Genomic DNA, 16,020 nt, shown 5'->3' with positions numbered 1-16,020 from the left:
ACTATTACTTTACTATTCTGGAGAGATGTTTACTCCGATCGATCTTGTTGCCACTGGAAAAAAATAGGCCAATTGTCTAATGCGTACGTCTATTTCCTAAGTGGCATTTTTCAACAGAGTAGTTTCATTTAGAGCAACGTCATAAGTGCTCACTGTTCGACGTACAGATATTTGTTGCTCGGGAGAACTGGAGACAGATCGTCTTTTGTTCCCGTCTTTGTAGCACAAGAATGTCTCCTAATGGCCTTTTTAAGGACTGTGGGAACAGGAGTGCGTAACACACTCCATGCAGTTTGAGTGGAAACAGGTTGCACCCTTTTATTGAAGCGGGTGTAGTTCAGAAGTCCATTGAAATGTTTCTTGTGATAGTGGCAGCGCTCTCTGTCTCTTTGGCAGAGCTGCAGTCCCCCCCCCCATCCTTTAAAGCCCTATCTCTCCTCATTGCTTCACCCACTGCTCAGGTTGCAGCTGATATTTTAGTTGTTGTTGTGTCTGTATGTCTGTTGTTGTTGTTGTTGTTGTTGTTGTTGTTGTTGTTGTTGTGTCTGTTGTTGTTGTTGTGTCTGTATGTCTGTTGTTGTTGTTGTGTCTGTATGTCGTTGTGTCTGTATGTCTGTTGTTGTGTCTGTATGTCTGTTGTTGTGTTTGTATGTCTGTTGTTGTGTTTGTATGTCTGTTGTTGTGTCTGTTGTTGTTGTTGTGTCTGTATGTCTGTTGTTGTTGTTGTTGTTGTGTCTGTATGTCTGTTGTTGTTGTTGTGTCTGTATGTCTGTTGTTGTTGTTGTGTCTGTATGTCTGTTGTTGTTGTGTCTGTATGTCTGTTGTTGTTAATTTAATTTTAATTTAATTTAATTTAATTAATTTAGCCATTTAGCAGACGCTTTTATCCAAAGCGACTTACAATTACGAATTACAGGGACATTCCCCCTGGAGTAACTGAGGGCTAAGTGCCTTACCCAAGGGCACACTAGTAGTGGTGTGGCTTCAGGCGGGATTTGAACTCACAACCTTCCGATCCGAAGTCCAACTCACTATCCACTAGACCACCACTACCCCCCAGGGGTTGTTGTTGTGTCTGTATGTCTGTTGTTGTTGTTGTGTCTGTATGTTTGTTGTTGTGTCTATGTCTGTTGTTGTGTCTGTATGTCTGTTGTTGTGTCTGTATGTCTGTTGTTGTGTCTATGTCTGTTGTTGTGTCTGTATGTCTGTTGTTGTGTCTGTATGTCTGTTGTTGTTGTGTCTATGTCTGTTGTTGTGTCTGTATGTCTGTTGTTGTGTCTGTATGTCTTTTGTTGTTGTTGTGTCTATGTCTGTTGTTGTTGTGTCTATGTCTGTTGTTGTGTCTGTATGTCAGTGTTTGTTTGTATGCTCGTGTCTGTCAGTAATGATAGGGTTTTGTCTGTTTGTATGTAATTTTTTTGGGATGGTCTTGAGAGGACTCGTGGTCCCTTGGCTGTGGTGTACTACGAGAGACATAAGGTTGTTAGGAATGCTTGATGCAAACCAGACGCCTGTTTGCTTCTCGGCACTAGAGGAAAAGACTGAGGTGTGGGGGTTATTGGAAGAGGGGGTGAAGGGCGCTAAGGCAGATGTGATGTTGACAGAGCAAAGCAGACGTGATCTTGATGTCTGTTTATGTAAATGTAGGTGTAGGGGGTTTCCTGTCCTTTACGAAGGGGCCGTTTAATTCAAAGAAAGAACGTTTTAAGGGAATGTAAACTGGCTACGGAGGAACTTCAGCCTTCGTCCCCCCTTGCTGTTTGTTTGATGGGTTTGAGCTCCTCTCTCCTCTCCTCCTACGCACTCTAACCTTGGACCATATGTGTTATCAGGCACAGTGGTGATCTGTCTCTCTTCAGCGTGGGTTTGGACCAACCCCGTGTTGTTGGGTTTTTCTTCCTCTGGTGGTGTTGTTGTCAGGGACCGACGGAGCAGCCTGGCTCTAGTCGTCGTGACCTTTTACCCTTTGTTCCGTCCGCCATGTCAGAGGTAAGATGGCCGGGCCGTCCATGTTAAATCTCTCTTCATAAATAGACGTTTAGAACGACGCTCCCGCCTGCACGTAATACCAGGCCAGTCTCCCCAGCACGCTGGTTTAATTCATGGTTCCTCGTTTCAGGTTGAAACGGTATATGGACGGCCGTCTCTCCTACAGTTTGTTGTTTCCTCTGCTCGTTTGAGTGAATATGGGCCAGTGTGGAGAGGCCGTTCTTCTCTGTGAAACGTGGATAATGACGGATCCATAAGTCGGGAGCTCCAACATCTTGTAGCTAGTTCTTTCTGGAACCCTCTCCGCTCAGCAGACTCCAGCGCAGGGTTGGTTTTCTTTCAGCTGAATGTGAGAGGTTTGCGGTTTGCTCACAGTATCCAGAGGGGCTAAGGCATTTGAAAGCAGCCTGAGTGCAAGTGGGGGGTAAAGGGGGGATCGGGGAATGAGAAATGTTTCCTTGTAGATGGGGTGAGGGATAGGGTAGAGATGGAAGATTGAAGAATCCCTTCAGGATGGATGGAGGTTCTTTTCCCCCCTGGGCAATGAAGTTACAATTTCTGCCTTTTTTCTTTTCTTTTTTTAAGTTTCTCTAGTCGGTTGTTTACAAGTGCACCCATGAAATGTAGACGGCCCTCTACTTAAACTCATAAAAGATATATGAGCACAGATTCCCTTAAACAAGCTTTTCAGCACTCCCTGCTCCGACGCAGGCAACAGTGTTTCACTGTTGCTAGGGGGGTGAAAATCATTTAGATTTTCATTTCAGATAATTATTGTAATCAGTGATGGACTTTTACATCTGTAGACTTTCACCTCAGCACCTACCGTAACCCCTTTCTCAATCTATTTAATACATTTTAATTGAACTGAATTTATTGTTCGGTACCTCCTTAGTACTCTAATACAGCGAATAAACCAACATGTCTTGTCAAAGGCGTGGGGAGTGGCGGGTCAGGCCTGGTGTTTATGTTGTCAGTGCTGCGCCGTGGAGCTCATAAGGGGATGTTTTCTGGAGACATGTTTGAAAGGAGCTTAAGTGCTGTAAGATGTGAGCAGTGGCTGTTAATGAGATTAGCAGAGCGCCCAGGCCAGTGAGGAACGTGATCAGAAACAAGCCCTGGTATTCCAGTGTGGTAGATAGACACCTGGAGGCTGCAGCCACACACAGCCAGCAGCAGGTCTCTACTTGACTCCTCACAGGGCTCCAGCACTCCAGCCATGAATGGAGATGTGTTGGTGAAGGTGAATGTATGCTCTCAGATTCTTTCTCTTGCAAAAGAAAAAAGACTCTTCTGGTTGTATTTCTTTCCCCTCCCCTTGCTTATGGTGAACATCTTCCGATCTTCACTAAAGACAGTTTCAAATCTATGTTGTGTTGATTGTGATACAATACCGTACAGTTTTACAGTAAATTGCTTGGCTACCATCTATTAAACTGACTTTTTTTTCTCTCTGTGAGATCACTTTCACTTTTTTGGTCACTTGTTTGTTTGATGTGTGTATTTTTATGCCAGATGTTTTTGCTTTCTGTTGAGCAAACAAGTATCTCTTCTATTTAAAAGCATTTGATGTGTATTCATTAGTTATTCAGTAATAGCAGTCCACCACAAAGTTATTCTGACATTAGCTTTGAAATGTCAGCATTTTTTAAACTCTGACCCACCAAATATGGTGGCCCTATATCTGACTCTATATCTGACTCTATATCTGACCCTATATCTGACCCTATATCTGACCCTATATCTGACTCTATATCTGACTCTATATCTGACTCTATATCTGACTCTATATCTGACTCTATATCTGACTCTATATCTGACCCTATATCTGACTCTATATCTGACCCTATATCTGACTCTATATCTGACCCTATATCTGACTCTATATCTGACTCTATATCTGACTCTATATCTGACTCTATATCTGACTCTATATCTGACTCTATATCTGACTCTATATCTGACTCTATATCTGACTCTATATCTGACCCTATATCTGACTCTATATCTGACTCTATATCTGACTCTATATCTGACTCTATATCTGACTCTATATCTGACTCTATATCTGACTCTATATCTGACTCTATATCTGACCCTATATCTGACTCTATATCTGACTCTATATCTGACTCTATATCTGACCCTATATCTGACCCTATATCTGACCCTATATCTGACTCTATATCTGACTCTATATCTGACCCTATATCTGACCCTATATCTGACTCTATATCTGACTCTATATCTGACCCTATATCTGACCCTATATCTGACCCTCTGGCTTCAGACCTGGCCATAGCACTGAGTCGGCACTTTTAAAGGTTTGGAACGACCTCCTCCTCATCGCAGGAAGGAAATGTGCTGCCCTGGTCCTCCTGGACCTCAGCGCAGCTTTTGACACCATAGACCACGCCATCCTCCTCGATCGCCTCCAGCAGGAGGTTGGCATCACCGACACCGCTTTGTCATGGTTCAAGTCCTACCTCAACAATAGAACCTACGCCGTCCACATAGCAGACTGCTCCTCCAGACAAGCCAACCTCACCTGTGGGGTCCCTCAGGGCTCCATCCTCGGTCCCATCTTGTTCTCCCTCTACATGCTCCCCCTATGTCTAATCCCTCAACGCTACAATATCTCATTCCACTGCTATGCGGACGACACCCAGCTCTACCTGTCAATCAACACTGACGACCCCGCCGATCTGAAGCGCCTGATGGACTGCCTCCGCGATGTGAAGGAGTGGATGGCCCAGAGCTTCCTACAGCTGAATGAGAGCAAGGGGGAAATCCTCCTCATCGGCAACACCACCGCCATCACTCAGCTCAGCACCAACATGGGAAGCCTGTCCACCCTTGTCAGACCACATGTCAAGAACCTCGGTGTCATCTTTGACTCCGAGCTTAACCTTGACCGACAAGTGAGCTCCGTCGTGAAGGCATGCCTATACCAACTACGCATCATAGCCAAGATCAAGTCCTTCCTCACCCCCAGCGACCTGAGGAGGGTCGTCCTCATGCTAATATCATCTAGGCTTGACTACTGCAACTCACTATATGCGGGACTTCCTGATAAGACCATCTACCGCCTGCAGCTAGTCCAAAATGCCGCTGCCAGGCTGGTGTCAGGCACCAAAATGAGGGACCACATCTCCCCTGTCCTCATCTCCCTTCACTGGCTCCCAGTGAAGAAGAGAGTGAAGTTCAAAATCTGCACCTTTGTTTTTAAAGCTCTCAACAGTCTCGCCCCACCTTACATCAAGGACCTCCTGGACCAGTCTACCTCCTCAAGGCCCAGACCCAGGCTCAGGTCCGACGCCCAACTCAGCCTGAGGGTCCCACGTACCAACCTCAAGAGGAAGGGTGACCGTGCCTTTGCAGTGATAGCACCGACCCTGTGGAACGCGCTCCCTTCTGCCATCAAGTTTGCCCCCACTCTGGACTCCTTTAGAGCCAAGTTAAAAACCCACCTCTTCCAAAATGACATTCCCTAAATCTACTCCCTATTTGTTGTGAATTGTATGCCTGAGTTTTACGTTTAAGTCGTCTGTGTCTGATTGCTCTCTGTGTTCCTTGTCTTTGTCTTTATCTGTTCCTTTACCCGGGCTGCGCCCCGGGCCGATGTAAAAGTTGGATGGGGGGCGCATTATAAATGAAATTAACATAACAAATTAACATAACCCTATATCTGACTCTATATCTGACTCTATATCTGACCCTATATCTGACCCTATATCTGACTCTATATCTGACCCTTGAATTCCCATCACCGCTGTAGCCGTCTGTTTCACACCCTGACTGTTTTGATAGTCAGGAACTCTCTTATTTGTTCACAGGCTCACAGCCGTGGTGTGAAGTTGTTAGAGCTAGAGCCGACATAATTTGTATCTCCTGCTAACCTTGTCTTGTCAAACTGGATTGGAAACATTGCTGTGAAAAATGTTAATTAATGCCATATGTTAATCAAGGTCAAACCCAGGTCAGAACCCTCCAGGAGGAGGGTGAACAAGGTATGCGGTCTGCTCTAGGCCTGACTCAGGGAAGAGGACACCCCTGCCTTGCATAGTCCCGTGGGCTGCGCCATTTAAACAACCAGGCAATTCTCATGATTGGGCATGGGACACAAGCTCAGGCTTGATCACCCTGTAGCTGGCCGCCTTAGATGAGGGTGTCTAGTGTTGAAAAGGCCGAAACACCCCATGATTCAAAGGTACTCTACTGATGATGTGTCCCGAAATTTAACATCCTTCCCATGTCTGAGATACAGCTCCCATGCCACTCTCAACATCAAGGAAAACCTCATGTGCGTACCATCCATTGGCACAATGGACAGTATAACATCACGTCCCGTGTTTCATAATTCTGAGTATCTGGACTCGTCCAGTGACTGCTGTGAAAGGACAGCTGACAACATAGGAAAGTCTGTGTGACGGCTTGGAGAGACAGCTGACTGGAGGGAATAGACCCCACTGGGGCTGTCATGGGCTAGCTACCCATGGCGGCAGTCTCCGACGCTGTTTCAGTTTGTTGAAGACACCCGCCAAATGCTACAGAAAGTAAACAAAGAAACATACCCCTAGAGCCTGCGAGAGCGGGGGCGCAAGATGGCTCAACGATTGACAACACGGCTACAGACCCAGGAACGGACACGACTACGAGCACGAACACGGCACACGAGACAACCGCAGCAGCAGCAGGACACTCACTTCAGGTGTGCACCTGTGGTTGGGAGAAAATGACATCAGCCAGGGGGTTGAAGATCCACCAAGGAAAGAAAGGGTGCTTGAGAAAGCAGAGACAAGGGCCTCGCATTGACCAGTACTTCTTACGAAGCAACCAGTCAAATCAGTCGATTGAAGCACAGCGACGGGACAAAAACCAAAGTTCGCAGAGCATCAGCACCCCTGTCACTGAGGAGGATAATACAAGCACAGAAATGCCGGTGGAGGAACCTACCCAACCACAGAGACCTCCCAAGGAGGAAAAGATCAAAGGGCACAGACCGAGTGTGAAGTGGCCCAAAGCTGTTGAAAAGAGAGAGTGGGAAACAGTCAACAACGACCTGATAAAAATCCTGGAGCAACAAGTGGGCACAGCAGAGAGAAAGCTTGACCGGATCGGCGATATCATCTACCACTACGGAGAAGAGCGCTTTGGAGTGAACATTAGGAGAAGTGACAAAGCAACACCAGCGCCAGCCAAATCCAGGAGACAGCAAGAGATCGAAAGACTGGTCAGAGAGAGAAGGCAGCTGAGAAAGCAGTGGAAGAAGGCCTCTGATGCAGAGAGAGAAGGTCTCATGCTACTCCAGGGGGACATCAAATGCCGGTTGGCAACCTTGCGAAGAGCGGAGAACTTGAGGAAACTTCGCAAGAGGAAGGAACACACAAGAACTCGGTTCTATAAAAACCCCTTCAAGTTCGTCAAAGATCTCTTCGTTAAGGAAAAAAGCGGAATCCTGAAAACTCCAAAGCAGGAACTTGAAGAACATCTGGAAAAGGTCCACCAGGACACGAAAAGGCACGAACAGCTAGTCATCCCACATGACATCCCACCTATTCAACCTCCTGATGTCAACCTGGAGACTGGCCCTCCAAAATGGAAGGAAGTAGAGAATACAGTACGGCGCGCAAGATCAGCATCAGCCCCTGGGCCGAATGGTGTACCGTATAAGCTCTACAAGAACGCACCAGATGTTCTACGCTTTATTTGGAGGCTCATGAGGATAGTGTGGCAGAAGGGAATAATACCTAAGGCGTGGCGAAGGGCGGGAGGTGTGCTAATTCCCAAGGAGAAGGATGCGACAGACATCAGTCAATTCCGGCCAATCTGCCTTCTCAACGTTGAAGGGAAAATCTTTTTCAGCGTAATAGCACAGAGGCTGTCCACCTACCTGGTGAAGAACAAGTACGTAGATACATCCGTACAGAAGGCCGGCATTCCTGGGTTCTCTGGTTGCTTGGAGCATACCAGTATGATCTGGCACCAGATCCAAGCAGCAAAGAAGGACAAAAGAGACCTCCATGTCATCTTCCTTGACCTGGCCAATGCCTTTGGCTCAGTTCCCCATAACCTCCTCTGGGAATCCTTCGACTTTTTCCACGTTCCATCATCCATCACTACCCTAGTAAAAGCCTACTTCGAAGACCTGCAACTGTGCTTCACAACAGCCGACTTCACAACATCATGGCAGCGCATAGAAGTAGGCATCATGGCAGGCTGTACAATCTCACCCCTGGCCTTCACAATGGCCATGGAGGTCATCATCAGGGCCTCAAGATGGGTGGTCGGGGGTGAGCGAACTAAGAACGGGATCCGCCTTCCACCTATCCGAGCATACATGGATGACATGACCACTCTGACCACTACTGCAGCATGCACCAGGCGGCTACTTGGAAAACTGCAGGAGAACATCAAGTGGGCCCGGATGAAAATCAAGCCGAGCAAGTCACGAAGCATCTCTATAGTCAAGGGAGAGCTTAAAAACGTGAAGTTCTGTATTGGGGACGACCCAATACCAACAGTGGTAGAGCAACCTGTAAAAAGCCTAGGTAGATGGTACAACGCAAGCCTCAGGGACAAAGACCAAGTGCAGCAGCTAAGGCAGGACATCACCAACAGTCTGGAAAACATCAACAAGACCCTACTGCCAGGGAAGCTCAAGCTCTGGTGCCTGCAATTTGGACTTCTCCCTCGGGTAATGTGGCCACTCACTATCTATGAGGTCCCAATAACAACTGTGGAGAAGATGGAGCGAACCATTACTTCATATGTGAAGAAATGGCTCGGTGTCCCACGCTGTCTGACCAACATCGGCCTCTATGGAAAAGGGGTCCTTGAACTACCCATCACGAGCCTCACCGAAGAGTACAAGTGCTCTAAAGTAAGACTCCAGATGACGTTGAAGGATTCCAGAGACCAGACCATCAGCAATGCTGTACCACCCCTTAAAACTGGACGGAAATGGACACCATCTGACGCGGTGCAGCATGCTACGTCAGCCCTGAGGCACAATGACATCGTGGGGCATGTCCAGCTGGGAAGAGGAGGCTTTGGCCTTGCAGCAAGTAAACCAACTTGGCGTAAGGCCTCAACATCAGAGAGGAGGAAAATGGTGGTCGAGGAGGTGCGCCGTCAGGAGGAGGCTGAAAGAAGCGCGAAGGCCGTCTCTCTTGCAAAGCAGGGACAATGGATGAGGTGGGAAGGTCTGGAAAGGAGAAAGCTCAGCTGGAGGGAGCTCTGGGGAATGGAGGCAAGCAACATCAGCTTCATCATCAGAGCTACCTATGATGTGCTCCCATCTCCAAAGAACCTTCACCAGTGGTATGGTGAGGACCCAACCTGTGCCCTCTGCCCAACTCCAGCGACTCTCAAACACATCTTGTCCGGTTGTAAGACCAGCCTCACACAAGGCCGCTACACCTGGAGGCACAACCAGGTCCTCAAGAGCCTGGCAGCAGCTCTTGAGAGCAAGAGGAATACCATCAACTCCTTGCCCTTGAAAGCAACCAATTCCATCACGGCACCAACATTCATCCGAGAGGGACAGAAAAAGTCCAACCATCCTCCAACCAAACCAGAAGCTGGACAGCTAGCCATGGCCCGGGATTGGAAGATGCTAGTCGATATTGGCCAGCAACTAATCTTTCCACCCGAGATTGCAGCCACCACCCTTAGACCAGACTTGGTACTCTGGTCCCCTTCACTGAAGTCTGTTTACATCATAGAGCTCACAGTCCCGTGGGAGAATTCAGCTGAAGAGGCCTATGAGCGCAAGAAACTGCGCTACACAGAACTGGCAGCAGACGCTCAACAACGAGGATGGAAGGCAAAAGTCTATCCGGTTGAAGTGGGATGCAGAGGTTTCGTGGCTTCTTCCACCGTTAGGCTGCTGAAAGACCTTGGCATCCATGGACAGGCTCTGCGACAGACAATTAGATCACTCTCTGAAGCGGCCGAAAGAAGCAGCCAGTGGATATGGATCAAGCGGAGGGACCCTTGCTGGGCTCAAAGAACAGCAACATGACCCGCTCACTAATCCCCCCCCCTACCCCCACTCCCACTTGAGAACCCAGGTCAGAACCCTCCAGGAGGAGGGTGAACAAGGTATGCGGTCTGCTCTAGGCCTGACTCAGGGAAGAGGACACCCCTGCCTTGCATAGTCCCGTGGGCTGCGCCATTTAAACAACCAGGCAATTCTCATGATTGGGCATGGGACACAAGCTCAGGCTTGATCACCCTGTAGCTGGCCGCCTTAGATGAGGGTGTCTAGTGTTGAAAAGGCCGAAACACCCCATGATTCAAAGGTACTCTACTGATGATGTGTCCCGAAATTTAACATCCTTCCCATGTCTGAGATACAGCTCCCATGCCACTCTCAACATCAAGGAAAACCTCATGTGCGTACCATCCATTGGCACAATGGACAGTATAACATCACGTCCCGTGTTTCATAATTCTAAGGGTGATTACATTGGTAGTCTTGATGGTGCGGTAAACAAAGAGAGGGTTATTGAAAGTGGCCTTGGAGAGGAAGTGATTGTCCCAGTTAATAAGCATGCTTCTTGTTGTACGAGCTGCTGTTTTAGGAGCACTGCGGGAGGCTGGCATGTTTGTACCTGCTGGTTCAGCTCACCCTATCAAACAGGCCTGTTACAGAGTGTCCTCAATCACACGTGAAGGCCACCTCTGACATACATGAAGAGAAGCACAGGTTTTTAGGTTCCGTTAAGTGTGCTTGTAACTCTTTCGAAATCTAATTTGGTGGCGCTTGTCATTTCACAAGTAAGTGCAGTATACTTGTTCCACGTGTAGGGAGAGCTCCTAGCACCGGAGCCATGTCCCGGTAATGTGACTGTTACAGAGCGGTGGGAGGGATGTAGCTAGCATATCAGCCCAATAGAGCTCTCAGGTCTTCTGCTAGCATATCAGCCCAATAGAGCTCTCAGGTCTTTTGCTAGCATATCAGCCCAATAGAGCTCTCAGGTCTTTTGTTAGCATATCAGCCCAATAGAGCTCTCAGGTCTTTTGCTAGCATATCAGCCCAATAGAGCTCTCAGGTCTTTTGCTAGCATATCAGCCCAATAGAGCTCTCAGGTTTTTTGCTAGCATATCAGCCCAATAGAGCTTTCAGGTATTTTGCTAGCATATCAGCCCAATAGAGCTCTCAGGTCTTTTGCTAGCATATCAGCCCAATAGAGCTCTCAGGTCTTTTGCTAGCATATCAGCCCAATAGAGCTCTCAGGTCTTCTGACGCTGGTTTTCTCTGTGTACCACAAAGAAGAGATTTGGTGAGGCTGCATTCTCATTTTATGCACCCAAATTATGGAATGCACTGCCAGTTTACATTAGGGATGCAACCTCAGCACATATGTTCAAGTCAAGACTAAACACCCATCTTTTTAATATTGCCTTTAAATGACTAAATAATTAAATTATGATTATATAATGATTGGAGCACTTTGAGCTGCAACGTTTGCAGGAAAAGCGCTATACAAATAAAAAGTTATTATTATTATTATTATTATTATTATTATTATTATGTGTGTGTTATCTGGAGGACTTCTACCTCTGTCTGACTCTCTCTCTCTCTCTCTCTCTCTCTCCCTCAGCTGAGGAGGACGGCGTGTGGGAGAGCGGCCTGTCCTACGAGTGTCGCACGCTCCTGTTCAAAGCCATCCACAACCTGCTGGAGCGCTGCCTCATGAACCGCGGCTTCGTACGCATCGGCAAGTGGTTCGTCAAACCCTACGAGAAGGACGAGAAGCCCATCAACAAGAGGTAAGGGGCGGGCCTTAATACTCCCTAGCCCCTCCTTCCCTGGTTCCCTCCCCCGTCCCCAGGTGTCATCTCTCTGACTCCTGTCTTGTAACAAGCACACCCAAGGATAGTAAGAACATGCGTTGCATTCTTGACCTGCTGATGTAGGCCTACATTAGGGTGTTTTCTATATTTTTCTTTAAGCGTTCAACTCCACGTATCCCCTCTCTGGGTACATGTGGCATCAAACCCTTCCAGTATCTGTTGAATACCGACAATGAGCTTCTTTAGAGGAGAAAAGAAAGGAGCACCGTGGCCAGTGTCAGCCCTCCTCGTCCCTGGGCTCTTCTTGGAAGTGTGTTGTTGACCAGCTGAGCCGTACCCTCTATCTGGTGGGCCGCTGAGCCTCTATCTGGTGGCTCCCCCCCCGTCACTGTCTGCGCTCTTTGATAAGAGAACGAGACACGGCTGGTGAGGGGGAGAAAGAAACAAGCGTTGTTGCGCTGCACTCCCTGCCACCCCGTTCACACGGCTCCCACAACTTCATCTGCCCCCCCCCCCCCCCCCCCCCCTCGCAGGGTAACTAACTACCATATATGCAGGTAATGCAGCAGTGTAACTACCATACATGCAGGTAATGCAGCTGTGTAACTACCATACATGCAGGTAATGCAGCTGTGTAACTACCATATATGCAGGTAATGCAGCAGTGTAGCTACCATATATACAGGTAATGCAGCTGCTTTAGGGCCCAGAGTCATGTGGGGTCCACAGCCCTCCAACTATGGTATCATATTCATGATCAGATCTCAAGCACTGAGTCTCTACGATATTAACGGATACTAATATATACTAATACCTCAATGTTACATTTCTAAATTACATTTAAATAAGGATTAATGCCGGGTGATTTGATGTTCAAAAATGTACGAAGCTTGCAGAGGAATTTTGGGTTATGTTTATTTTTTCTGTGTGGGGGCAGTCCCACTCGTATTTGTCTTTTTATTGATAGAGACGGTAGAGATTATAACAGGAAGGATGGGTGAGAGAGAGAGAAGGGATGACAAGCAGGACATGTCCGCGGCCGGGATCGAACCGGAAACCCTGCGGTTACACGGTCGACACTTAACCCACTACGCCACCTAAGCGCCCCCACGAGTTCCTGGTTATGTTTGACATGTGACGTGCGTAACGTTATTGCGTGTCCATGTTCCGCACAGAAGAAGAAGACAGCTAGCTAGAGAACATTTCACAGAAGAAGAAGACAGCTAGCTAGAGGACATTTCACAGAAGAAGAAGACAGCTAGCTAGAGGACATTTCACTGAGAGACAGCTAGCTAGAGGACATTTCACTGAGAGAGAAACCATGATGCTCAAGCACTATGCCACGATGCTCAAGGTTTCAGAAAAGAAAAGCAAAAGAAAGAATTTCAGGGAAAAAATTATCAAAAAAAATGGCGTGCTACCTAGGGCCACTCTGCTACCTAGGGCCACTCTGACCATCTACCTACTATGGCCCCTGCGTATCCAGATGATGTGTGGTGTTTAAATACAGGGATGGAGTCTTACAGTCCTGTTTATTAAGACCTCCTCTCCCTTCTTCATTATTTTTTATATATATGTATTTGGTTGTGAAGCATTGCAGATGAAACAGAAGCCTAACAACCTAACGGCAGGGTTTCTGTGGCGAGCAGGTCCCAGAGCAGGGATTGAAAACCAAACCTAACAGCCCTAACAAGCCAGCTGAGTTTGGTATTCAGTGGGTAGTACAGTGGAGTCCCCTGGTATTGTGTTTTTTGTTTTTGTACTAAATGTCTCACTCAGTGTTGTTGCCAGAATCCCCAGGAAATCAGGTGACCACTGCTCCATGCAGTCGGGTGACAGCATTGTGATGTGAAAGCTGCTGGCTGGGGTACAGGAGGGTGGCGGTGGTTCCATGGTTTAGAGAGAAGTCAGCCAGTCAGTCAGTCAGCCAGCCAAGTCAGTCAGTCAGCCAACCAGTCAGTCAGTCAGTTAACCTCCAGAGGTTGTTATCAGTCAGCCAGCCAGTCAGTCAGTCAGTCAGTCAGTTAACCTCCAGAGGTTGTTATCAGACGGCTGTTTGATTTGAATCTCTCGTCTGTTAAACACCCGATCAGAAGTCTCAGCCCTCACGCTGTCTTGTTGACGGGCCCTGCGGACAAAGAGCTGTCTTCTTTTCTACTTTCTAGATTAAATTATATGGCGGTAGATTAGAATGCAGTGGCATTTGAAGTCCTATACTGTCTAGGCCACGTAGAAGCTATCTGTCTGTTGGTGCTGGTGTGTGTCTCCCAGAGCACCCCTGTTCTGTCTGGTGTGTGTGTGTGTCAGAGCAGCTCTGTTCTGTCTGGTGTGTGTGTGTGTCAGAGCAGCTCTGTTCTGTCTGGTGTGTGTGTGTGTGTCAGAGCAGCTCTGTTCTGTCTGGTGTGTGTGTGTGTCAGAGCAGCTCTGTTCTGTCTGGTGTGTGTGTGTGTGTCAGAGCAGCTCTGTTCTGTCTGGTGTGTGTGTGTGTCAGAGCAGCGCTGCTCTGTCTGGTGTGTGTGTGTCCCAGAGCAGCCCTGCTCTCTCTGGTGTGTGTGTCCCAGAGCAGCTCTGCTCTGTGACAGCGCCTGGCTGCGATGGCCTCAGTCGCGGGGGAAAGGGAACAATGGAGTTTCCTCAGCCCTGGAATTCGCAGGCCCTCTCTCCACTCTCGCTGTGCACCGAGGGGGTATAAATAGATTTATTTACAGCCACCCAGAAATCATGTTATCCTTAGGATGTTGTTGTTTTTCTCTTCTCCCCGTCAGTTTTTCCGGCGTGCCTAACGCCGGATTCCAACTAAACAAAAGTGAACACGCCCCCCGTGACGGGTGTTCGTTAAGCCGGTGTGTGTTCTAACGTAGCGCACCGCAAAAAAACTGGTGGAGCTGTATAAAACCGTTTCCACCACCTTTTTGATTGAGATAGCACCTCCTAGCTGGTTCAGGGGCGGCTGTGGCGCAGGAGGTAGAGCCGCCGCCTAATGATCGCAAGGTTGGCCGATCGGCGGTTCCAGCCCCGGCTGGCCACGTGTCGAAGTGTCCTTGGGCAAGGCAACACTGAACCCCAAATTGCTCCCAGTGAGCGGGGCCGGCGCCTTGCATGGTAGCGTGCTTACCTCGCCATTGGTGTGTGAATGCGTGTGCGCGAATCATGGGTGAACGAGAAGCCGTTGTAAAGCGCTTTGGATGAAGGCGCTACGTAAGTGCAGTCCATTTCCAGGTTCCTTTTGAAGTAGGATGCGAGGCGGGCCGGGTGAGGCGGGTGTTGTGCTAGAGATGCGGTGCCACAGTGCAGGTGTGTGCAGAGCTCTTTGCTTTGCCTCCCCCGTGGCCGGCTCCAAGTCTCTAAGCTTTGTGTGTTTTTTCCGCCGCCGAGCCGTTTAGGTATGTCCCAGAGGAGCCTCCTTAGAGGGCCGTGTCCCACCCCAGGGAGCCTCCGTCCACCTTGCATCATATCCCGTCGTTTCCACCGCCACCGTGGGGGCCTAGTCAGCGGTGACATCGGTCTACGGTGGTTCTGTCTTGTTCCTCGTAGCGCTGGGAGATTAGGACTGGCTAATAATACATGATAGTGTTTATTACATTTTTAAATTTTGGGCATTTAGCAGACGCCTTATTCCAAAGCGTCTTACAATCAATACATTTCACTAAGCAAGTAAATCATCAATCCACCAGTCGTAGCAGGAAGAGTAATCCAGCTCAGGCAGATTTTTTTGAGAATTAGGCTTTTCCATCAGGGGCCATTGATGGAAGGAAAAACCTTCTTCTATCACTTTCTTCTAAACCTAGTTTTCTATTTTTAAATGTATATTTTTTTTATAGACACTGGAGAAACAGAGAAACAATACAAGGGGGTCAATATAAGTTTTTTAGGGGACACAGTAGAGGGGAAAAGCAGGTGTCTTCAGGAGGAGCAGTTAAGGTGTAACCTGAAGAGATGGGTCTTCAGTCTACGACGGAAGATGGGTAGTGAATGGAGACGCCCGCTTGTCTTCAGAACTCCTCAGCCCTTTCTCTCAGATGACCCGGGTGGACCTGTTAGAGAGCACGCCACGCCGGCCCCTCCACTGCTTAAAGTCGCCCTCTTACTCCCGCTCCAAACCAATGAATGCAAAGCTGCTCACTCTGTTTCTCCACGGGATGGCCTCTTACTGTCTTCTCCTCAAAGTGAATGGCCCAGCACATCTGTGTTGTGGTGGTAGTAGTTCTGGTAGTGTGTCTATGGTGT

Source organism: Nansenia antarctica (genome assembly GCF_963989245.1).
Source record: "Nansenia antarctica genome assembly, chromosome: 20".
In the NCBI taxonomy this organism is placed as follows: Eukaryota; Metazoa; Chordata; class Actinopteri; order Argentiniformes; family Microstomatidae; genus Nansenia; species Nansenia antarctica.
Note: the sequence above shows the minus strand (reverse complement) of the source record.